This window comes from Culex quinquefasciatus, chromosome 3 (assembly GCF_015732765.1).
Source record: "Culex quinquefasciatus strain JHB chromosome 3, VPISU_Cqui_1.0_pri_paternal, whole genome shotgun sequence".
Classification (NCBI taxonomy): domain Eukaryota; kingdom Metazoa; phylum Arthropoda; class Insecta; order Diptera; family Culicidae; genus Culex; species Culex quinquefasciatus.
The window spans coordinates 101675066-101700285 of record NC_051863.1 but is presented as its reverse complement, the minus strand read 5'-3'; the positions used below and the strand labels follow the sequence as shown (position 1 = coordinate 101700285).

Below are 25220 nucleotides of genomic sequence, written 5' to 3'. Positions count from 1 at the left end.
TAGCACAGACAACAGACGTAGCGGCTAGAACAAAATATTTTGAAAATCGTGTGTAAAAACATGGCTGCCGCATCCTGCTAATCTACTAGCGCCATCTGTTAGCCTATTGCCACTCTCTAAAGCAGCCATGATGGTTTTCTGAGAAGGTGTGTTTGAAAATGCATCACCCAAAAATGTTTAAAAATATATTATTAAATTTTTCGAGAAAAGAAATAAAAAGGTAAAGATTGTGTTTTTATGCTATAGTAAATCTACTTTAATTATCAATTAACACGATTTACGAGCACATGGATTTTTTCATTTAATTATCAATATTAAAAATAGTCTAATCTGATGGTTTTTAACACAGCAACCAAGGCCGCGCTTGAGGCTGTCAAATTTTTGCTGGTTGTGTTTATAAACAAAACCAACAGAGGTGAGCGAAAATAAGGAGGAGACCCGGTGGAAATCGGGAGGATGGGCAAGCGTTTCTTGGAGGATAAAAGATCCGGAACCAGAAACGAAACAATCCGGAACTGTCGAAGAAGGAAAAACAGCAAGGTATAACACGGTAAAGTCTGGATGTCATCGGCGCCGTCAGCAAGAGCTATTATCACGGCCAACCCCGTAAACCTTTTGGCCCCAAACGACCGCATTCCGAAGATTATCTCCGGAACCGACAAACCAGCTACCACGATCATTTCAACGCTCACCTCCAAGGCATCAACATCTTCAACGCCCTCGAAACCCACCCCACCTTCAAGTGACGCCACTTCCGGCGAACCCTCGTCGCCATACCAAAGGCCTGAATCTTGAATGTTCTCCCCGGCGCGTCAGATTCCCCCACCGGATTTCTAGTGTAAGCGATCCTCAAACACCAGAACCAGAACAAACGATTACAAACGTTGAAAACCAACAAAATGAAAGTAGGCGGAAAGCGATATTTTGACAGCGGGCAATGTGTCAGGGCAAAGCGACTGCAGCGCCACAAACGGATTGCCACAACTAAAAAATCTGTAACAATGATTTACACAAGGAAGAATCGAGCCCAAACGTCTGTTGTCTGTGGTTATAGTTAACTGACTTTTTAAACTTTTCAAAATTTCATGAAAAGATCTTTATGAGGTACTTTGAGCACTTCTCTACCACGGTCAGTATGATTCCATACCATTCCGTACGTATTCAATTTTTACTCTTCATTTTGCGGAAAAATATCAAACCTATCAAAGTCACCCCGGCTATATGTCTCAAATCATAATAATGTTGACATCGCATTAACCTCTTATGCCTATTTTTTCGAAGATTTTATTTTTCTAGCTGGTTTAATTGTGTTTCTAACATGATTGACACGGTAAAACTTAAAAATGTAATTTATTATAAACCAACGCTGCCAATGGCGAAAAAAATACCTATATTTTTAAAAATTATATATCGATAAATATGCAAAAATCAGATAAAACTTACAAAAAATATATTTTCCATATGTATATTTCTCTGATTAGTTTGCAATACGTCTTAAAAGCCATCACGATCTCCGACATATATTTGATTTTTTTTCTGAACCAAACCAAATTTTGTTTGTTTTCCAGTAAAGAGCATTTAAGAGACGTGCAGATGATAATTCAAAGCATTTTTTATTTATAATTCGTAAATTGATCGAGAACAAATCGAAAAATTGATTTGTTTACAACTAGCGCTTAGGATCTTTTTAAACTAACTCAAGATTTTTTTAAATTTAATTCATACGACTTTTTCAAAACCACTCGTAAACGATGTTGACAGCTCCTGTCACGGTGACAGCTGACGATTTAATGAACTAGACCCTTTAGGTTTTTCAATCGTTTCCCCTTCAATTCCAACAGGGTAGCCAGTTTGCATTTTTTGAAGCAAAAATTAAAAATATATGCGGCTAAATTGGTGATAATGATGTTAAGACAAAAATAAATCAACATCAGTTTAAATTTTGGGATACTTTGCAATCGGTCCTAACAATCATCTAAATCTCTAGCATCAATTTGCATTTTAATCGTTTAAAAAACATATTTTCATTGTTTCTGTTAATCATTTGCTTTTTAAAGCTTAGATTTCATTCAAATAATTACAGTAAAGAAATTCAATTCAAAATATTAAGTTAAAAAAAATCAATCAATTTCAATGAAATATCGAAATAAATTGATAAACAAAACTGGCAACACCTTGTTATGCATGTGTTGGTGATAGCCTTGAACCGACGGCAAAGTAGCTCCAAAACTGATCCAACGCGGCTGATTTGAAAATATATTTTGAAATGAGTTTTTTTCGATAATAGAATAGTTATATCAATAGTTTAGTGACGGAAAACAAGAAAGAATTAAATAAGCAACAGTTACATTGCTCGGAAACCGGACGAAATTGCTTGGTGTCAGTGCAAAACAGAAAAAATCATCAAGGTGTCGCGAGCCAAATCTGATAAGCAACGAGGCCGGAATTTTGGACCTAATCGATGTGCTAGGAAAATGAAAGGAAGTTCGAATGGCGTTGGAAAAAGTGGCTGAAGAGGCGGAAATAATCAAAAATGTTAACATTTTTGGAAGGGTAAATACAAAACGATCCTGCCTACACTTTCTGTTGGTTGGATTCAGTGAATTCGTACTTTAAAAGCCTGAACTAACTCGATTAATAAAAAAGGTCCAAAATAGGTACTAGGTCCAAAATAGGGTCATATACCCTATTTTTATTTTTTAAAATTTTTAAATAGTAAAAAATCTTTTAACTTTTGAAAGTTTTCAAATTTTACAAAGTCAAAATTTTAAAAAATATCACGAAATGAAATAAATGATTTTAGTATTGAGGCACCTAAAATTCAAAATTTTATAATTCAGAAAATTTTCATTTTTAAAATTTCAATTTCGGAACTTAAAATTTTAAAATTTCAGAATTATAGAATTATAGAATTTTAGAATTTTAGAATTTTAGAATTTTAGAATTTTAAATTTTAGAATTTTAGAATTTTAGAATTTTAGATTTTAGAATTTTAGAATTTTAGAATTTTAGAATTTTAGAATTTTAGAATTTTAGAATTTTAAATTTTAAATTTTAGAATTTTAAATTTTAGAATTTTAAATTTTAAATTTTAGAATTTTAAATTTTAAATTTTAGAATTTTAAATTTTAGAATTTTAGATTTTAAATTTTAGAATTTTAGAATTTTAAATTTTAGAATTTTAAATTTTAGAATTTTAGAATTTTAAATTTTAGAATTTTAGAATTTTAAATTTTAGAATTTTAGAATTTTAGATTTTTAAATTTTAGATTTTAGAATTTTGAAATTTTTTATTTTAGATTTTAAATTTTAAATTTTAAATTTAGAATTTTAAATTTTAGAATTTTAGAATTTTAGAATTTTAGAATTTTAAATTTTAAATTTTAAATTTTAGATTTTAGAATTTTAAATTTTAGAATTTTAAATTTTAGAATTTTAAATTTTAAATTTTAAATTTTAGAATTTTAAATTTTAAATTTTAATTTTAGAATTTTAAATTTTAAATTTTAAATTTTAGAATTTTTAAATTTTAGAATTTTAGAATTTTAAATTTTAAATTTTAGAATTTTAAATTTTAGAATTTTAAATTTTAGAATTTTAGAATTTTAAATTTTAAATTTTAGAATTTTAAATTTTAAATTTTAGAATTTTAAATTTTAAATTTTAAATTTTAGAATTTTAGAATTTTAGAATTTTAGATTTTAGATTTTAGAATTTTAGAATTTTAAATTTTAGAATTTTAGAATTTTAAATTTTAAATTTTAGAATTTTAGAATTTTAGAATTTTAGAATTTTAGAATTTTAAATTTTAGAAATTTTAAATTTTAGAATTTTAGATTTTAGAATTTTAGAATTTTAAATTTTAAATTTTAAATTTTAAATTTTAGAATTTTAGAATTTTAGAATTTTAGAATTTTAAATTTTAGAATTTTAAATTTTAGAATTTTAGAATTTTAGAATTTTAGAATTTTAGAATTTTAAATTTTAGAATTTTAAATTTTAGAATTTTAAATTTTAAATTTTAAATTTTAAATTTTAGAATTTTAAATTTTAAATTTTAAATTTTAAATTTTAAATTTTAAATTTTAGAATTTTAGAATTTTAAATTTTAAATTTTAAATTTTAAATTTTAAATTTTAGAATTTTAAATTTTAGAATTTTAGAATTTTAGAATTTTAAATTTTAGAATTTTAAATTTTAGAATTTTAAATTTTAGAATTTTAGAATTTTAAATTTTAGAATTTTAAATTTTAAATTTTAAATTTTAAATTTTAGAATTTTAGAATTTTAGAATTTTAGAATTTTAAATTTTAGAATTTTAGAATTTTAAATTTTAGAATTTTAAATTTTAAATTTTAAATTTTAGAATTTTAAATTTTAAATTTTAGAATTTTAGAATTTTAAATTTTAGAATTTTAGAATTTTAGAATTTTAGAATTTTAAATTTTAAATTTTAGAATTTTAAATTTTAGAATTTTAGAATTTTAGAATTTTAGAATTTTAGAATTTTAGAAATTTTAAATTTTGAATTTTAAATTTTAAATTTTAAATTTTAGAATTTTAAATTTTAGAATTTTAAATTTTAAATTTTAGAATTTTAAATTTTAAATTTTAGAATTTTAGAATTTTAAATTTTAGAATTTTAAATTTTAAATTTTAAATTTTAGAATTTTAGAATTTTAGAATTTTAAATTTTAAATTTTAGAATTTTAAATTTTAGAATTTTAGAATTTTAGATTTTAAATTTTAGAATTTTAAATTTTAAATTTTAGAATTTTAAATTTTAAATTTTAAATTTTAAATTTTAGAATTTTAGAATTTTAGAATTTTAGAATTTTAGAATTTTAGAATTTTAGAATTTTAGAATTTTAGAATTTTAGAATTTTAGAATTTTAGAATTTTAAATTTTAGAATTTTAAATTTTAGAATTTTAGAATTTTAAATTTTAAATTTTAAATTTTAGAATTTTAGAATTTTAAATTTTAGAATTTTAAATTTTAAATTTTAGAATTTTAGAATTTTAGAATTTTAAATTTTAAATTTTAAATTTTAGAATTTTAAATTTTAGAATTTTAAATTTTAGAATTTTAAATTTTAAATTTTAGAATTTTAGAATTTTAGAATTTTAGAATTTTAGAATTTTAGAATTTTAGAATTTTAGAATTTTAGAATTTTAGAATTTTAGAATTTTAGAATTTTAGAATTTTAGAATTTGAGATTTTTTTAGCATTCTTAAATCAGGTACAATTTTCAAATAATAATATTCTCGGATTTCAAAACTAATTGCAATAATTTTAAATTTAAATCTATCATCTATCTAGGCATCTATTATTTATAATTCTTTTTTAAATGTTTAAATTTTGAAAGTTCATAAATTTAGTTTTTCTTTCATAGTTTAAAAAAACATATTTGAAATTTTATTGAATTGAAATTTTATAATTATTATTATTATTGAAATCTGAATTTAATTTATAAATTCTTGCCAATTGTTGATTGATGATATATTTTTTTCAGGCAACAAACATTTTCCAATCTGATTCTGCCGGAAACCGGAATGCGTTCCCGTGTGGTCACTCGTGGCTTCCGTAGAATCCACGGAAGCAGCCCCGTTTTTTTCGTACTCGTACTCCACAAAACCCACGTTTCCTCGTACTCCGGTAAACATCAATCCGTCGGAGATCCAAGATCGTCGCCAAGGCGTCGCATCCGGGTTTTGATCAGCTCGTCGAGGAACAAAAGTCCAACACGACCATGATGCTGCCACGGCCGCCTCAGAAGAACACCAACACCCAAGCCGGAAGCTGCGGTCAAGGCAAATCCAGAAGGAAGCCAAGTTGGGGAAGAATCGGCGATACGCAAGTGAAATTAAGTGTACAATAAATATTTTTGTGAAATTTTGACAGCTGGAATAAAAAATCAATAAAAACAAAACAACAGTTTTTTCAACTGCAACATAACCCAAAAATCCGAAATGACAGCACACGACAATAGCACGACATTCTAAATAACAAAACCGTGCGACGTCGGTCGAATGTCGTACGACAATGTCGTACAATTTCGATCATCGATCGCACGACAAATACGACATTTTGGTGCAAAAACGTATGACATTCGTGCGAAAGTCGCACGACATTGTCGAGCGACGTCGTACGATTGCACGGACGACAAACGACGGACGTCCGACGGACTTTTCAGTCAGGGGTTCTGCATCACCGTGAAAAATCGAAAATAAATGACAACACTAAATAAACACAGCCTGCTGTAATCTGTCAAAATAGTTAAAACCGTTAAAACCTCTCGGGTCCGTGCGAACGGTCTGGATATAACTAGGTTTTAACTTATAACCTTTTCGTTAAAACCGGCTATAACTCGCCCGTGCGAACGGGCTATTATTTTTGGGTAGAATATACCCTTTTCTGAGAGTTTTTGATTTTTGGTGTTTCTAGTTGGATTAGTCGCAATGCGAAATATTTGTGTTGATTTCTTTTAGTGGGCTGTCAAAAATACTTCTATTTGTGAGGAAACAAAGTTTGCGAGATAAGCAAAATAATAATTATTAATTTTTAAATACAAGTGACAGGTAAGCAGATAGAAGTTACCATTAAAAATGATTTGAGATTAGCCCATAGACATGTAAGAAACATAGATAGTTTACATGGAAGTGCAACAATCATGCCAACACTATCGTGGCGTTTTTTTTATTCAGTGATCTCACGATAAACTTGTCTTTCAAAAGAGTTGCTACTCTTTCGTCAGCGTTTTGTTTAGTGAGTGCCGCACACTCACACAGCTCACGAAAAAGTCTTGATAAAAAATGCTTCTATAGTAATAGTAATTTTATTTGGCAGCGATATCCTGTTAGTTAGACTTTTTATCAGGGCATGTGTGCAACATGGAGTTAAACTTTCTGTGCAGTTGCTGTGAAGGTTCCCAAGGCACTTCGATAAGTGCCGATAGGGTGGTCCAAATCTGGGCTTTTGGGGCTACCCCTGATATCAAAGATTGACCCATCACTAGTAGAGAGCCTGGAGCTTATTAGAGAACGGACATCTCAAACCAAAAGTACCACGACAACTGTCAAACGGAGGTACCAATCGAGCATAAGACAAAGGATTTTGCTCGATTTTTGACAGTTCTCTTGCTTCGATTGGTACTTTTGGTTTGAGATGTCCGTTCTCTAATAAGCTCCAGGCTCTAATCACTAGGTTAAATTCCAAATTTGAGCTCATTCTGACCACGGGAACCCTTCCCTCCAATCGCTTAAAGTTTGTATGGGAAAAATCGTTAAAATGTATGGAAAAAAGCAACTGTTTTACTTTTTTACCTGTGGAGGGCGCCATAGATATCCGATTCTTACTATTTCTCAAATGTAGAACCTTCATTCAATTTAGAACAACTTTCCCGAAGACACCGTATTTTTAGGTTTTTTTCCCGCGAAGTTATTAGCGCTCAAAACTGACCCTTTTGCGCGGCCAGCTGTAAGGGGCTACCTAACAACGATGTTTATTTTCTATTCGTACACGCACGTGCTCTCTCAGGTTCAAACTCTCTCACGAGCTTGCTCGGTTGTCTGCCTGCCTGTTTACTTACAAGCGGGCGCTGTTTCGTTTTTTTTCTGTTTGAGTATTAAGACACGGAATCCTGATTACAAGGACTATTGTATCGTGTTACCCATTTTTACTGTTATTAAGCATTTCCAGATCTATAACACAGTCCCTATTGAGAGGGAAAGTGCTGTTCCATCCAGATGCTGTAAACTCCATTCCTTGTGCCTTGTGCGCTATGTATCGCTAGAACCGCGGTGACAATTTTTCGTGTCATTTTTCAAGCTCTTCCCAGCAGCTATTATTTGCCGCGCGGGGTCTTGTAAAGACAATTGTCTTTTGCGGTGCTACTTTTGCGGTGTTCCCTTTGCTCTGATCTGGACAAAGCGACTGGACTGCAGTGCAATACCGATCGGCTGGGCATTATTTACATGCGAAGACACGAGGAAAGTATTTTGGGAAGAGGCGCAAAGGAATGTCCCAAGATTGATCACATGCTAGAAGAGCACGTGAAGCAACCGTTTTATACTCATACGGTTGCTGCTACCTCTGAACTTAAACCTAAGGCTGCCACCCTGAGAAGAACCCATGACTTTCCGCTTATGAGGCGAAACCCGTAACCATTCGGCCACAGGAGGTTGGCCGCTGTTTCGTTTGCTATTTAAAATTATGTGAAAACTTCAAAACAACTTGCACTGAAATATAATTTATATAATTCGATGAAAAGACAGCTTAGTCTCTTTTTAAAAAGATTACAGCAATTTACAATTTCTTCTGCAAATTTTCTTTCTATATTTACTTTTTGTGCTTTCTGAAAAAAGGAGGTAGCCCCAAAAAAGCCCAGATTTGGAATACCCTAGTGCACACCCTCTCACTTTTATTTTCTCGATAGTTTTTGATGATCAATTTTTATTATTATCAATACTTTTTTGCCTTTCTTGCAGGCCTAGGGTGCATGATACTGATGATACTCGTCGGTTGACACACCTAGGCGAGGAACATCCCGGAAGGAGCCCAACTACATCCGTAGTGCTGTTTGGACAAAACAGCATGGCTCTGGTTCCTTGCAAGTGTCCTATTTTCTTACCTCCACGTTGGCTTGGTTTAGTCATCATGATGACAAGGTGTAACCTAGTTGGTGGCCTGTGGAAACGACTCGTAAACCTTTGACCAGCGAGGGTCAGAGTCGAGACGGCTAGAAGAAAGGGGCGCGTCAATGTGGGAAAGGGAAGTAATTTGTGATTGTAGACGGTATTGTTTTGATTCGCAGTATGTTGAGTCAACTGCTGTGGATGTACCTGAACGTCGCAGAACGGGGTTTCTCTCCTTTCCATTTCCAGCTACCATCTATCTTCTGCTTATTTTGTTTCACTGATTTTCTAAAACGTACTTCTGTTTACTATCCTTCATTTGATTTCGATTTTACTTATTTGATTCTCTTATTTCTCAACGCTTTTCCACTCTATTTTACCAACTGATGCTGCTGTAACAGACTGTCTGCTTTCCCTTAATTTGGCAGCGATGTTAATTTTGTTTATCATGTGCCTTTTCTTTATTTATCTATTTGAATAATTTCTCATCTTCCCTGTAAATTGCCCTCAATACAATCTAAGCTTGTTTGTTACCTCTATTTATTAACTATTGTTAATTTCTTTATCTACTTCATAAATTACTATCTTTCTTTTACTATTGATTCTTTACATAGTATATTTCCTTCACTGTCCATTGTTTTGAAACTTCACCTTTTTCTTAAACAAGTGAGGTTTGAGCCCTTACTCAATTTATGGAATGATTAGAGGATTAACACAAATATTACTATTGTACTATTGAAAAACTTTTCTAAAATGCTTAGGACCAACATATTGAAACAGAACACCGCGACAAAAGAAATAGCAACAGATAAACACGACTCAACAACAGGAATATTTCAGGAGAAAACAATACACAGTAAATAACAATTAGTTTTGAATTCAAACTAAAAATATAACAGTTTTTGCTTTAATGAAAGTTGATAGGCACACTATAAATGATTAGGCGCTTATACTTACATCAAACCCTACGTAATGTACCACCCCGGCCGAGTTAAAATGCGTAACCGGAAAAGAAGGTGTGATTGTGTCACGTTCCCCAGAAAACCATTCCCCCGAAAACCATTCCCCAGAAAACCGTTCCCCAGAAAACCATTTCCCAGAATGTACCATTTCCCAGAAAACAATTCCCCAGAATGTACCATTTCCCAGAAAACCATTCCCCAGAAAAGTTTTTTTCTCGAAAAATATTAGGAATTGAAGCAAAGTAATTTCAAGTATTAGATTTTTTAGGAAATTCTTAGAAAATATAAAAATTGGACTTAATAATTTTATCCATGCCAAGAAATTTATTTTCTTTTTTGACAACAATTCTTGAGAAAATAACAAAAAATGTAAATTCGGCCTATGACTCGTTCTATTATTCTAAGAAATTTTCCCTTCTTTTTCAGTCATTATAACACATTTAGTTATAGAAATACCGAATAAATTGCAGTTTCTTTTTATTTTTTGTTTTTCCGGTAATGGTATTTTTATTTTGCAATGAAAACAAATGCTTTTTAAAATTAAAATTAAAGAAGATTAAAGATTAAAGAAGAAATTTAAATCAAAGAAGGGGAAACTCTCCTCCTCCCTTTTAAAGGTAAAATTCAACTTATGTCAGTCAGTAGAGTTTTCCCTTCTTTAAAGAAGGGAAAACTTTCTAGCCTTGTAATAACTGCTGACACAAGTTAACGTGGTGATTATTGCACCCGGGCGTAATATTTCAATCTTTATTTCTCGCATCACGATCGAGATTTCTCGATCTAAATATTACAATCGTAAATTGTCCCAAAAAATTTCAAAATTTGAAAAAAAAAAATCTAAAAATTTTAAATTTAAAAATCAAAATAAAAATGAAAAGAAATTATTAAAATTTTGAAATTTCAAAAAAAAATCTAAAATTTTGGAAATTTTGAAATTTTGGTAATTTTGGAAATTTGGAAAATTTTGGAAATTTTGGAAATAATAATAACCATGATAAATATTTCTGGGAACGGTACATTCTGGGGATTAGTTTTCTGGGGAATAGTACATTCTGGGGAATGGTTTTCTAGGGAACGGTTCATTCTGGGGAATGGATTTCTGGGGAATGGTATTCGGGGGAATGGTTTTCTGGGGAACGTGACACAATCGAAGGTGTGCATGCCTGGCACGAACACTCAAAGCGTGTTCTAGCGTGTTGCTCGTACTGACTCAGAGCAAGGGTGAGATGTAGGTGTAAGGGCAGTGCGTGTTCGTCGGGAACCTAGTGCATAAGATCGGTCAAGGCCCGTTCTTACACTGAAAATTGCGAATTGCGAATCAATACTTTTTGCCTTTCTTACAAAAGAAAGGTTTAAGGTTTGCTTTTGGAAAAACGCTTTTTTCAGAAATCTAAAAAAAATCGTGCACGGCGAGGATTCATCCCAGGAAAAAATCCTATTACTAAATTGAAGGTTTAGATGCGCTCTTTCGATTGAATTTTGGCCCGAAACCCGGAACTCAAAGTCTGATTTTTGAGAGCTCTTTTTCTGAAATATATGGCCGATGTCTGTATCCGCTCTTAAAAATTTGTGTCTTCCATCACTGGAAAACCGCTCGTAAAACCCACAATTTTTAAAAGCCAGATCTGTAGCCGTGGGATCGGAGACGAACATTTTATTTTTCGATTCACAATTTTCGACCAGTAAATGTGGTCAATGCCATTTTAGAGGTATTTTTGGACTATTTTACAGATAACACTATCAAATTTAAAGAATTCAGTTTCAAACAAAAAGCCATTCGAAAACATGCGCCATAAACTGTTTGGGCCCAAAATTTGAAGCTTTTCCAAAATGTATTTCCAGAGATATAGCGGTTTTAGTGTTTTTCGTCTTATTTTTACCCTATTTTTTCCTATTAAATTCTTGGATTTATACAAAATCATATACTGAACATCAAATTCAAAGACCCAGCCCATTCTCGATCGAAAGCATTTGGTATGAATTGTATTCGAGTAAATTTTGGTATTGATCAGACGGTTGGTTCAAAAGTTATAGCTGTATGATTTTTCTTTATATACAGAGTAAATTTCTCAAAAAAGGTAAGGGGTCATTCAGAATAATTCTCCCCAAGGATTTATTTGTGATTTCACTTAAATTTATCTTTCTAACTGAGTGTTCACGACTCGATCAAACTTCTCAGCAAATTTTACATCGATTGGATTCCGCACTTTTATTTGAGAGCGTTTGACTTTTTGCCTTTCTTACAAAGAAAGGTTTAAGGTTTGCTTTTGGAAAAACGCTTTTTTCAGAAATCTAAAAAATTCGTGCACGGCGAGGATTCGTCCCAGGAAAAAATCCTATTACTAAAATTGAAGGTTTAGATGCGCTCTTTCGATTGAATTTTGGCCCGAAACCTGGAACTCAAAGTCTGATTTTTGAGAGCTCTTTTCTGAAATACATGGCCGATGTCTGTATCCGCTCTTAAAAATTTGTGTCTTCCATCACTGGAAAACCGCTCGTAAAACCCACAATTTTTAAAAGCCAGATCTGTAGCCGTGGGATCGGAGACGAACATTTTATTTTTCGATTCACAATTTTCGACCAGTAAATGTGGTCAATGCCATTTTTAGAGGTATTTTTTGGACTATTTTACAGATAACACTATCAAATTTAAAGAATTCAGTTTCAAACAAAAAGCCATTCGAAAACATGCGCCATAAATTGTTTGGGCCCAAAATTTGAAGCTTTTCCAAAATGTATTTCCAGAGATATAGCGATTTTAGTGTTTTTCGTCTTATTTTTACCCTATTTTTTCCTATTAAATTTTTGGATTTATACAAAATCATATACTGAACATCAAATTCGAAGTCCCGGCTCGTTCTCGCTCGAAGTTCTCGTCAAGTCGTCAAGTCGTCAAGTCGTCAAGTCGTCAAGTCGTCAAGTCGTCAAGTCGTCAAGTCGTCAAGTCGTCAAGTCGTCAAGTCGTCAAGTCGTCAAGTCGTCAAGTCGTCAAGTCGTCAAGTCGTCAAGTCGTCAAGTCGTCAAGTCGTCAAGTCGAAGCTTCAACGCCAGCGCTTTTACGCTTGCGCGTTTTACGCTGCGCGTGAAAGTGTTCTTTCTGGCTTCTCCTAATTGATCGACAAAGTGCAATAGCGATACATATTTTATTAACTTAATCATAGACTAACATTATAGACTGAGTACCCTTTATTTTTTTTCTAATAATGTCAATCCAATATGTTTTTCTTATTTAAATTTAAATGTCTTGCGACAAATAATGTTCTTCTGAAATTAAAAAAAAGGCATTTGAGGTTTAGCCTTAAAAGATTCGAAGCTTTAGGTAAAATTCTTACTGGATGGTATCATTATGTTTTTGAAAAAATAATTACACCAATATATTTCTCGGAGTTTCATCATTTTGTAAGAAAGGCTCTATTTCACCTCTGGTGATATTAAATTGGGTTTTACACGACATTCAGTTTATCGCCTACATCGGCAGGTTCTCAACCTTTTCTAGGCTAGGTTTTTCGTTTCGTTTTCGTTTTGCTTAAGCTTATAGGAGTTTCTGTTAAATTCCAAATATTGGATTTTGTTTTTGTATAAGAAACTTTTAAAAATCTTGTTTTTTAAAGTGAAAAAATTGGGATTAAAATTTTTGATTTTCCATGCGTTCTACTCAACTAGTGGGGCAAGAGGAACAATGCATGAAACAACATGTTAATTTGCTAACAATTGAACTGCTATCTGTTGAGATGGCAACCACTGCCCCATTACCTTTGCGCGCTACTGAGCCAACAGAACTGTCAGCAGCTGTTCTCATTTACTTTATTTGCAATAAATCGTAGTCTTTAAACAACCGCTCTAAACGTAACACACGTGTTTCAATTATCCTCCTGTAAGCCATCCGAACCTCTTTTATTATCAAATAGAGACATGACCCAGACTTCGGTTGACGTCCCGGTAAGGAACATCCTGGAAGGAGCGCAACTAACTACATCCGTAGCTCTGTTAGATCATTCGAATTATCTTGATCAGAATAGTACAGCTCTGGTTCCTTGCAAGTGTTCTATTTTCTTAACTCCACGTTGGCTTGGTTTTCATGATGACCTAGCTGGTGGCCTGTGGAAACGGATCGTAAACCTTTGACCACCGCGGGTCAGAGTCGAGACGGCTGAAAGAAAGGGGCGCGACAATGTGGGAAACGGAAGTAATTTGTGATTGTAGACGGTATTGTTTTGATTCGCAGTATGTTGAGTCAACTGCTGTGGATGTACCTGAAACATCGCACAACGGGGTTTCTCTTCTCTTCATTCTCAGCTACCTCATATCTCCTATTTTTATTTTTCTCTAGTGATTCTCACTTCTTCATTGATTCTTTTACTTAATATCCATCATCTGATTTTGATTTTAATAACTATTGATTCTCTTATCTCTCAAAGCTTTTCCACTCTTTTTTACCAATTGATACGGTTTTAACAAATTTTTTTTCCCCTTAAAAATATAATTTTCCTTAATGTACTAATAATATCAAGTCTATTTATCATTTGCCTAATCTTTTTTTGATTTTATTGCGAATTTATTTCTTTGAATAATTCTTTATCTGTCATATAAATTATCATTACTATAATCTAAGCTTGTTTTTTTTATCTCTATTTATCAACTATTGTCTAATTTTACATCTAATACATCCAGCTTCTCATTTTTATTCTTTAAAATACGCTCATCATACTTCTACTATTAATTCTTGATTTATATAAAATGTATTCTCTTTTACTGTCTATTATTTTCAATCTTCACCCTTTTTTCAAACAAGTGAGGTTTGAGCCCTTACTCAATTTATGGTATGGTTAAAGGATTAACACAAATATTACTATTGTACTTTTGGTAAACTTTTAAAACATGCTTAGGACCAAAAATTATAACAAAACACCACGACACAAGAAATAGCAACATATCAACACGACTCAACACAAAGAAAGATTTCGGGAGAAAACAATACACAGTAAAACAACAATTAGTTTTTGAATTCAATCTAAAAATAAAACAGATTTTGCTTTAATGAAAGTGGATAGGCACACTATAAATGGTTAGGCGCTTATATTGCACACTTTGCACCAAATTCTCCACCCTTGCAAATAATATCTGCACACCAAATATTTGCACACTTGAAATCTACCCCTTCTCCCCCCCCCCCCCTTCCCCCCCTCTCGACTAGAGTGGTGCGTGTCTCGACTGAGCTTTGTTGCTTTCGACCACTTTAGAACCGTTTCAAACTAGGGTGTGTGTCTTGGATAGTTTTTTTCTGCTGCAGTTTGAGGTGTGCACTTTGTTGGAGAGCTTTCCACAAATTACACGATTGTCTAAAAATCTCTGAAATCCGCAATACTTACATCAAAACCTACGCTATGTACCACCCCGGCCGAGTTAAAATGCGTAACCGGAAAAGAAGGTGTGCATGCCTGGCATGAACACTCAAAGCGTGTTCTAGCGTGTTGCTCGTACTGACTCAGAGCAAGGGTGAGATGTAGGTGTAAGGGCAGTGCGTGTTCGTCGGGAACCTAGTGCATAAGATCGGTCAAGGCCCGTTCTTACACTGAAAATTGCGAATTGCGAATATTTTATAAGAAATTTGATCGTAATTACTTAGATGATAAATAGTAAATTTTCATAATACCACTATATTTTGTATGGCCTTTTTTGACAAAGAACTTTGTCCTAAGGGCTCTATTCTGGTGAGGTGTCAATCCAGAAAAACGAAAAATGTCGCGCGTTACGAAAATGTTGCATGCTTGGTACTGCGGAAGGGGTCAGCAACGAATGAAGTGTGGCAACAATGGCGCAACATTCTCGCGTGACAGTTCCAAGAAAGCAGGAGACGAGGCAAAATTTGCACCATGTTGCCACATTTCATGCGGACTATATAAGCTAACAGATAGCCTCTGAACAATTTTAGTTTTAACCGAAAAGCCATCAGAGACGGATCGACGGTGGTAATTTTATTGCTCACACACACATGCACACATTGAAAGACACAGGTTGTGCACCAACTTGGGAGGAATTCTGTTCTAACGAATATTGTTAGAACGGACACTCGAAAAAAAGAATGATTTCAGGCAATGGGGTTTGGACCAAACTGGTAGGATATTGGCCACACCCGGAGTGGCCATGGCCCTGAGGGAAGGTTCTACCGGGGGGACATTTATCGAACCATACGACTTGGGGCAATATGGGTATCAAAATTCATGGTTTTGATACTGGTGATAAAAATGGCCATTTTGACAGGATTGGCCACACCCGGAGTGGCCATGGCCCTGAGGGAAGGTTCTACTGGGGGTACATTTATCGAACCATACGACTTGGGGCAATATGGGTATCAAAATTCATGGTTTTTGATACTGGTGGTGAAAATGGCCATTTTGACAGGATTGGCCACACCCGTAGTGGCCATGGCCCTGAGGGAAGGTTCTACCGGGGGGACATTTATCGAACCATACGACTTGGGGCAATATGGGTATCAAAATTCATGGTTTTTGATACTGGTGATGAAAATGGCAATTTTGACAGGATTGGCCACACCCGGAGTGGCCATGGCCCTGAGGGAAGGTTCTACCGGGGGGACATTTATCGAACCATACGACTTGGGGCAATATGGGTATCAAAATTCATGGTTTTTGATACTGGTGATGAAAATGGCCACTTTGACAGGATTGGCCACACCCGTAGTGGCCATGGCCCTGAGGAAGGTTCTACTGGGGTACATTTATCGAACCATACGACTTGGGGCAATATGGGTATCAAAATTCATGGTTTTTGATACTGGTGATGAAAATGGCCACTTTGACAGGATTGGCCACACCCGTAGTGGCCATGGCCCTGAGGGAAGGTTCTACCGGGGGGACATTTATCGAACCATACGACTTGGGGCAATATGGGTATCAAAATTCATGGTTTTTGATACTGGTGATGAAAATGGCCACTTTGACAGGATTGGCCACACCCGGAGTGGCCATGGCCCTGAGGGAAGGTTCTACCGGGGGGACATTTATCGAACCATACGACTTGGGGCAATATGGGTATCAAAATTCATGGTTTTTGATACTGGTGGTGAAACTGGCCACTTTGACAGGATTGGCCACACCCGTAGTGGTCATGGCCCTGAGGGAAGGTTCTACCGGGGGGACATTTATCGAACCATACGACTTGGGGCAATATGGGTATCAAAATTCATGGTTTTTGATACTGGTGATGAAAATGGCCACTTTGACAGGATTGGCCACACCCGGAGTGGCCATGGCCCTGAGGGAAGGTTCTACCGGGGGGACATTTATCGAACCATACGACTTGGGGCAATATGGGTATCAAAATTCATGGTTTTTGATACTGGTGATGAAAATGGCCACTTTGACAGGATTGGCCACACCCGTAGTGGCCATGGCCCTGAGGGAAGGTTCTACCGGGGGGACATTTATCGAACCATACGACTTGGGGCAATATGGGTATCAAAATTCATGGTTTTTGATACTGGTGATGAAAATGGCCACTTTGACAGGATTGGCCACACCCGTAGTGGCCATGGCCCTGAGGGAAGGTTCTACCGGGGGGACATTTATCGAACCATACGACTTGGGGCAATATGGGTATCAAAATTCATGGTTTTTGATACTGGTGATGAAAATGGCCACTTTGACAGGATTGGCCACACCCGTAGTGGCCATGGCCCTGAGGGAAGGTTCTACCGGGGGGACATTTATCGAACCATACGACTTGGGGCAATATGGGTATCAAAATTCATGGTTTTTGATACTGGTGATGAAAATGGCCACTTTGACAGGATTGGCCACACCCGTAGTGGCCATGGCCCTGAGGGAAGGTTCTACCGGGGGGACATTTATCGAACCATACGACTTGGGGCAATATGGGTATCAAAATTCATGGTTTTTGATACTGGTGATGAAAATGGCCACTTTGACAGGATTGGCCACACCCGTAGTGGCCATGGCCCTGAGGGAAGGTTCTACTGGGGGTACATTTATCGAACCATACGACTTGGGGCAATATGGGTATCAAAATTCATGGTTTTTGATACTGGTGGTGAAAATGGCCATTTTGACAGGATTGGCCACACCCGTAGTGGCCATGGCCCTGAGGGAAGGTTCTACCGGGGGGACATTTATCGAACCATACGACTTGGGGCAATATGGGTATCAAAATTCATGGTTTTTGATAGTGGTGGTGAAAATGGCAACTTTGACAGGATTGGCCACACCCGTAGTGGCCATGGCCCTGAGGGAAGGTTCTACCGGGGGACATTCATCGAACCATACGACTTGGGGCAATATGGGTATCAAAATTCATGGTTTTTGATACTGGTGATGAAAATGGCCACTTTGACAGGATTGGCCACACCCGTAGTGGCCATGGCCCTGAGGGAAGGTTCTACTGGGGGTACATTTATCGAACCATACGACTTGGGGCAATATGGGTATCAAAATTCATGGTTTTTGATACTGGTGGTGAAAATGGCCATTTTGACAGGATTGGCCACACCCGTAGTGGCCATGGCCCTGAGGGAAGGTTCTACCGGGGGGACATTTATCGAACCATACGACTTGGGGCAATATGGGTATCAAAATTCATGGTTTTTGATACTGGTGGTGAAAATGGCCACTTTGACAGGATTGGCCACACCCGTAGTGGCCATGGCCCTGAGGGAAGGTTCTACCGGGGGGACATTTATCGAACCATACGACTTGGGGCAATATGGGTATCAAAATTCATGGTTTTTAATACTGGTGATGAAAATGGCCATTTTGACAGGATTGGCCACACCCGGAGTGGCCATTGCACAGTGTTCGGAATGGCAAAATTAAGTGGAATAAATTGATAACTCTTTTATTTGACGTCCTAGCCACATGGTGTCTTCGGAAGAGTTGTTGTACTTGATAAGGGCTATCTTTTGAAGTTATTGACATACACGGTTATGACCTTCCAGGGTGTCAACCATAATTAACTTTGTTGGATGACGTTGTAGGGCTTTGGTGTCTTGGGCAAAGTTGCAGAGGAGAAAAATTCATGAAGGTTGGTCGAAGGCGCCAAATTTGTAGCTCTTAATCTACTCGAGATATACGCCAGTTTTGCAAAAATGGTCCAAAAAGCACTTTTCTGAGATAACTTGAAATTTTAGCGTTTTAGCGGCCTACTAGGTTCTGAAGAGTTGTTTATGACATAAAATTATATATCTTTGCCGAGGACAGCAAAATGTTGTGTGCCTTTGTTGAGGAGTTATAACCATTTTTAAGTGATTTTGAGCCTAATTTCAAGTTGCAATGTTTTCAAAATGGCGCATTTTGGCGCAAAACCGAATAATGCACCTGGAAGTGTACTTTCAAATACATTTCCTGAAAATATCTCCGTGTCTATCGGTGTCGATTTAGAGATACAGTGGACTCTCTCGTTGTCGATCTTCTCGATATCAATATTACTCCAGCTGTCAATAAATTTTTCAGTCCCTTCAAATAGATTGCTTTGATTTTTGTTCTATAATTTCATAACTCCTGCTCTCGATGGTCCCTTCAATATCGACAACGAGAGAGTTCACTGTATCTCGATTTGAATTTGACGGTTTTTAATCAATTTATTTATAATTTTTAAGCGGAATCTGATTGAAACGTGGTAATAATCGGTAAATTGAAAGGGTAAATTGATCGATTTTAATATTGCTTATTGCGAGATAAAATCACGTTTCTCCTTCGCTGTGAGTGACAGGAGATTATTGCCGCCTTATTACCACAGTGTAAAAATCAGCAAGTTGAACTGAAATTCTGATTGATTTGGCTGTCAACTGGGTGTAGCGACCCTCAGTTAATCAGAATATAAATTTAGATTTTTAGTTCGACCAACAGGGAAGAATTTGTCAGAAGTACATTGGTCTTTACAATCAGACGAAGTGCAACATCTTCAGATGCACTCATTAACACATGTTGACACGAGTCAAGTGTCATATTTCTAGGAGCACGTAGGTTAAGATATAAATAAACACAGTAGGAGGATGGAAGGAAAAGCACAAAGCGAAAACAGAAGTGTCATGAACTCTGCCAGAATCCCTGCTGAGAATTTTCGAGCAGAAAGATTTCAAGATCAACGCGGTGTAGTCAAAACGCACGTGGCTGAGCTACTCCCGTAGAGATGAATATTGCGCATGCGTCTTGACTAAAAACGCTTCGGAGTATAAAAGCCTAAGTTAGATTTAGAATCAGGGTAGTTGAAATTAGGAGAGAGTTGAAATTGGTAGTTGGAATTAGGAGGTAGTTGAAATTAGGAGGGAGTTGAAATTAGGAGAGAGTTGCAGTTGGGAGTTGGAGTTGATTATTTCGGTGTAAGTGCTACGATGCACAGATTCAACCAAAATGCCACGGGGCATATCTTAGAAGCATAGTGAAAACGTTAAAATAAGATTAAGAAAAATCTTAGAATATATATTTTAGAGTGAAAATTGTGTCGTTCTGTGCTAAAGGAATAAAAATGAAAGAAATCCCACTGATATTAGAGACTAAGCTTACACATGGGTTTGTTTTGAATATTTTCCAAAAAGTCAGCTCAAAACTCAAGGCAACCTTTGACAACAGCCAAAAATTTGTGCTGCGGTTGTCTTGCGGCTGTCATGCGACCATTATCTTACGGTCGTATCATCGCGCGTGAACTCTAATTATTGACGCCCGCAGTAAAACATTGTTCATGCTTAAAATTATGATACACATTTTAAAATTATGAATAAATACATGTTTTTCCCAAAATTAATGTAAGTGAAAATTTTAAATAATTGTTCGTATTCAAAATTAAGTATTTCCTTTTATATTTGGTCACTCTGGAAAGGTTGTCGTATTTTTTCATAGACAATGTAATTTCCATAAAAATCGATCAATTTACCCTTCAATTTACCGATTTTCACTTTGTATTCATTATGTGTGTGTGTGTGTGTGTGTGTGTGTGTGTGTGTGTGTGTGTGTGTGTGTGTGTGTGCAACCAACCAAACGGGACCACGCGGTCGCTTCTTACAAATTGAGTTGTTTCCATGAATTTAGATTTTAAATCCTATACATGCAAATAACTCGCATAGCATTTGGCAGGTGTTAGCTCTGCCGAGTTTCGGTGACCCATTTCTACGCAGGCTAGCCGTGCGCGAGGTACTTCAGCTTGAATCGACAAGCCCCCCTAAAGAACGTTTGCATCAATCGGATTCAAACGTTATTTAGCACTTCCGAGTCCTTGTCAAATGGACAAAGACCCAGCTCGTATATAGTTTGTAGTAGTAGTATTCCTAATTCTACCAATCCAAAGGACGGGAGATCGAACCCCGGTTCGAGCGACTTTGATGTTTCGTTCATGTTTAGAGTTTCAAAATTCATATTTCCTGATCTTTCTCGTTTGGAGCAGATGGGAATCGAACCCAGGATCATTCGCTTACAAAGCGAACACCGTAACCAGTCAGTCACAGCCAGGGTAGGTAAACCATCACCATCGCACTATCATTGATGCATATTTCGGTGCGTTCCTCGTCTCTTAAAACTTCTCTTCTCTTTCGCAGCCGAGTGATGGTCGGCTTGCTGTCGCGAATATCGAAAGCCCATCACATCGACGAGAAATACTTCGCTGGCTCCGATGGAACTATCGTTCCAACCGGAGAGACACGCACACGAAATTGCTGTATACATACACTGGAGCTCACGCACACAAATGAACTCATTTCTACAGGGCTTACGGGCGAGAGAATTTCACGATTGCTCTTTCTCTTTTTGAGCGAGGGGACTGGCTGTGTGAGAGATTTTTCCGTCTTACGCATCGGTATGTTCGTTGCTCGCTATTTCATCGGCGTCGTTTTCGCTTCGCTCTCTTGATGCAGTTTTGGGAGAACGCCGAAAATTTGATGATTTGAGCGAGGACGATATCTAAAAGCCCTCGGCCATCGGCGAAATGAGAAAATACCATCCCTGGTCACAGCTGCTCCATATTTCCAATTGGAAGTTTCTCACCCGAAAAGCAGCATCATCCGTCAAACGCTATTTCGTCACGAATCCGGCAACTTCTCGAGCCGCCTGCATTTTTAGCCGCTCAGAAATCGAGCCGCCAATCTCAGCAAACGTTGCCTACTCCCGCCCCCTTCACTCACTTCTCAACTCCTTCAACATTTTCCTCAGCAATTTTCACAACTTTACAACAATAAAAACTTGGAAAATCCACCCAGTACACTACACTACCGAAAGAACTTCGCACGGAACTGTTCCGCCGGAAAGTTTAAAAATCGCGAACCGTAAAACGTCACGATAAAAAATTCGAAACGAGGAGAAACCAAAAAAAAACGCGGAGCGCAAATTCTTGTCAGACCCCCCCGCGACCAAGGATTGCTGCGATCCCACTTTCATTTTCACTTTGTATTCATTATGATTTCGAAAAACATTTATAAATAAATTGATTAAAAATCGGAAAATTCAAATTGAGATATCTGAAAATATACACCAATAAATACGGAGATATTTTCAGGAAATGTAGTGGAAAGTGTGTACTTTCAGGTGCATTATTCGGTTTTGCGCCAAAATGCGCCATTTTGAAAACATTGCAACTTGAAAATAGGCTCAAAATCACTTAAAAATGGTTATAACTCGCTTCGCTTCGCTTCGCTAGGAGACGGTGATTTTAGCGGATTGCAGACTGGATTTTCGCCATGTGATGTGATGATTGTCTAAGCCCAAGTTGCCTAGGAATCGATAATTGGGAATAGAACCAATTCCACCTGAACCAGATTCTCACCACCATGGCAGCCGTCCATTGCCGGCCGCTCCCATCTCCACCGCGCACCAGGGACAAGGATAGGGGATTTGGAAGACGGGACGTGTTGATGCTCCACTTTTTTCAGAGTATTAAGGGAAAATCTCCACGGTATCCTCAAGTAAGTTTCGCTTGGAGTTGGACGGTTTTTGGGAAGGTGAATGGTCTGAGGAGCCACCCTAGGCGAGTGGTAACGACCGTTGGCATTGTTGTTCGAATTCTTCGTGTGTTCTCATTTCTAATGGGAATGCTTTCAATTCTTCTCATCTCTTATTGGATGAATTCTAGCAGTCGCCCAGGCTATTTATAACGAGGTAATGTAGGTTCATTTCAAATGCGCCTGCATGCATGCAATGCAATGCATTCTTGTATGTTCTGATATTCAACTTGCATTCAACTTTATTCTCGTCCGTTTCTTGGATTCAACTATATCAGTCTAAGTCCTACTAAAGCTACTAATGCTCCACGGTAAAGTGGAAAGCATTTTGCTTGCCAATCCTAAGGACAGGGGATCGAACCCCGCCGTGAGCTGAAGTTTTTTCATTAATTCCAAATTCAATGAGTCCAGAACTTTCTCGTTGGGAGCAGATGGGTATCGAACCCAGAACCATTCGCTTATAAAGCGAACATCGTAACCATTCAGCCACGACCGCACTATGGGCCATCTCCATACAAACAGGCGGCCAAATTATTTTTGCTTTTAAATGTTTTTTGATACAAATTTAGGTAATTGTATGGTATTGAAATGATATACGTCGATTTTATGACTTTTCATGTTTTTCAATAGTTGATTGTTTATAATAAATAGTCTTTTCATACATTTGCAAGTGAAACAGAATTGCATATATATTATATTGCAAGTTTATATTATTAAATTATGGATAAGCTCCCACCCCACTTTGAGGACACAACCCCTCCCTCCTCTTTCTTTCACCCCGCCCCCCTCTCCTCCTCCCCACCAACAAATTTTTGTTAAGCGTAATAAATTCATTTTAAGTCAAATATTTATTATTTCCTGCTGTGTGTTTCTTTTGTGAGTCCCTGCCGTATAACTTGAGACCACCCCATCCCCTCCCACCCTTATGGGCATAAATTGCGAATATTTTAATTGTTAAATCAAATAACAGAAAAATTAATTTTATCCACAATATTAATTATGAAGTAAAACGATAAAATACAAACCATATTCTTAAAATTCATTTGATTATAGAGTTTGTGACAGCTACAGGATATGTTAAAGGTACTTTTTATGATGTTTTGTACTAACCAACATAGAACTTAAATGTGGATCAGTTTCATGGATTGATCGCAGAAATTCATCATGCTAAGTCAACATTTTGCTGAATACTTTTTCGGTATCAAACTGAGATTCTCCAGTTTCGCTTGAGAAACTTCGGTACGAATACCTTATTTTGACTAAGGTACTCAATTTTAAATGTAGGCAACAGAAAATTCCAATAAAGTCATTTCGAACTTCTTGAAACCAGGTATTGATTTTTGAAGCGACGATGCCCACGAAGTAGGTAGCAAAGCAAGTGAAATAAACGGGCGCATATGTAGATTGCAGCAAATTTTGATAAAACGTAAATGTTCAAAATGGCATATCTCCGAAAACGCAAAAAATCGCAGGCTGGAAATTTCAGCAATGTTAGATTATAATCCAATCTTTCAAGTGATCTTAGTTTCATGTTTAGCATCGGTTAGCAAAAAAAGTACTCGATTAACAAACACAAAAAATATGATTTGTCAAAAAAATGCTCCAATTATTCGATGAAAACTTCAGTTTTTGGTTTGGAAACAACATTTTATCTATTAATAGTTTCAAAGCTTATCTCATTACCTTTCCAACGATGTATATTTGTCCTAATAAAACATTTAAAATGGCTGAGCTATGTTAAAATTAAACAATCAGCCTTTTTTACGAAAAACGCTTGTTTTTTACTCCATTTTGAATTTCAGCTTGCGTATCTCCGTAATGAACAAACTTAGAGCTTTGAAAATTTGGATTTTTCTTAGTTAGAATGTTTACTTTCGAGAAAAAATACCAAAAAATATTTGGAGAAGGTCACTTTTTTGAAACTTGGCCACCCAATGTACCATAGTGGACCGCTCCCTCCACTTAAAAATGGTTATAACTCCTCAATAAAGGCTCACAACATTTTGCTGTCCTCGGCAAAGATATATAAATAATTTTATGTCATAAACAACTCTTCAGAACCTAGTAGGCCGCTAAAACGCTAAAATTTCAAGTTGTCTCAGAAAAGTGCTTTTTGGACCATTTTTGCAAAACTGGCGTATATCTCGAGTAGATTAAGAGCTACAAATTTGGCGCCTTCGACCAACCTTCATGAATTTTTCTCCTCTGCAACTTTGCCCAAGACACCAAAGCCCTACAACGTCATCCAACAAAGTTAATTATGGTTGACACCCTGGAAGGTCATAACCGTGTATACTTTCCGCCGGACCATGCCAATAAACAGTCGTATGAACTATTCTTTAAAACAGTAGAAATCATAACATCAAAAATGGAACCGGAAGTAAAACTTCACATTTATGGCGACTTTAATCAAAGCAAAGTCGAATTTATATCTGACCAAGAAAATGAAGCAATTCTTCTCCCAGTCATTGGGGAAAATGAAACTTTGCATTTTCTCTTTGACAATATTGCAAATTATGGACTTTTCCAAATCAATCATGTAAAAACCAAAGAAATTCATTTTTAGACCTTTTATTCACTAACTGTATTGAAGACTTTCATGTACAAGAATCTGTAACCCCCCTTTGGAAGAATGAAGTCTTCCATACAGCAATTGAATATTCTA

At 35.8% G+C, this 25220-nt stretch overlaps 1 protein-coding gene across 1 annotated transcript in view; it reads left to right on the top strand.

Moving 5' to 3' along the window:
* Positions 1-6471: 6471 nt before the first annotated feature.
* The window catches only part of LOC6054049 (GTP-binding protein 1), a 61944-nt gene continuing 43195 nt past the window's right edge, over positions 6472-25220 (top strand). The window contains 1 exon segment of the mRNA XM_038263588.1: positions 6472-6580. The gene's annotated coding sequence lies outside the window, so the exon portion shown is untranslated.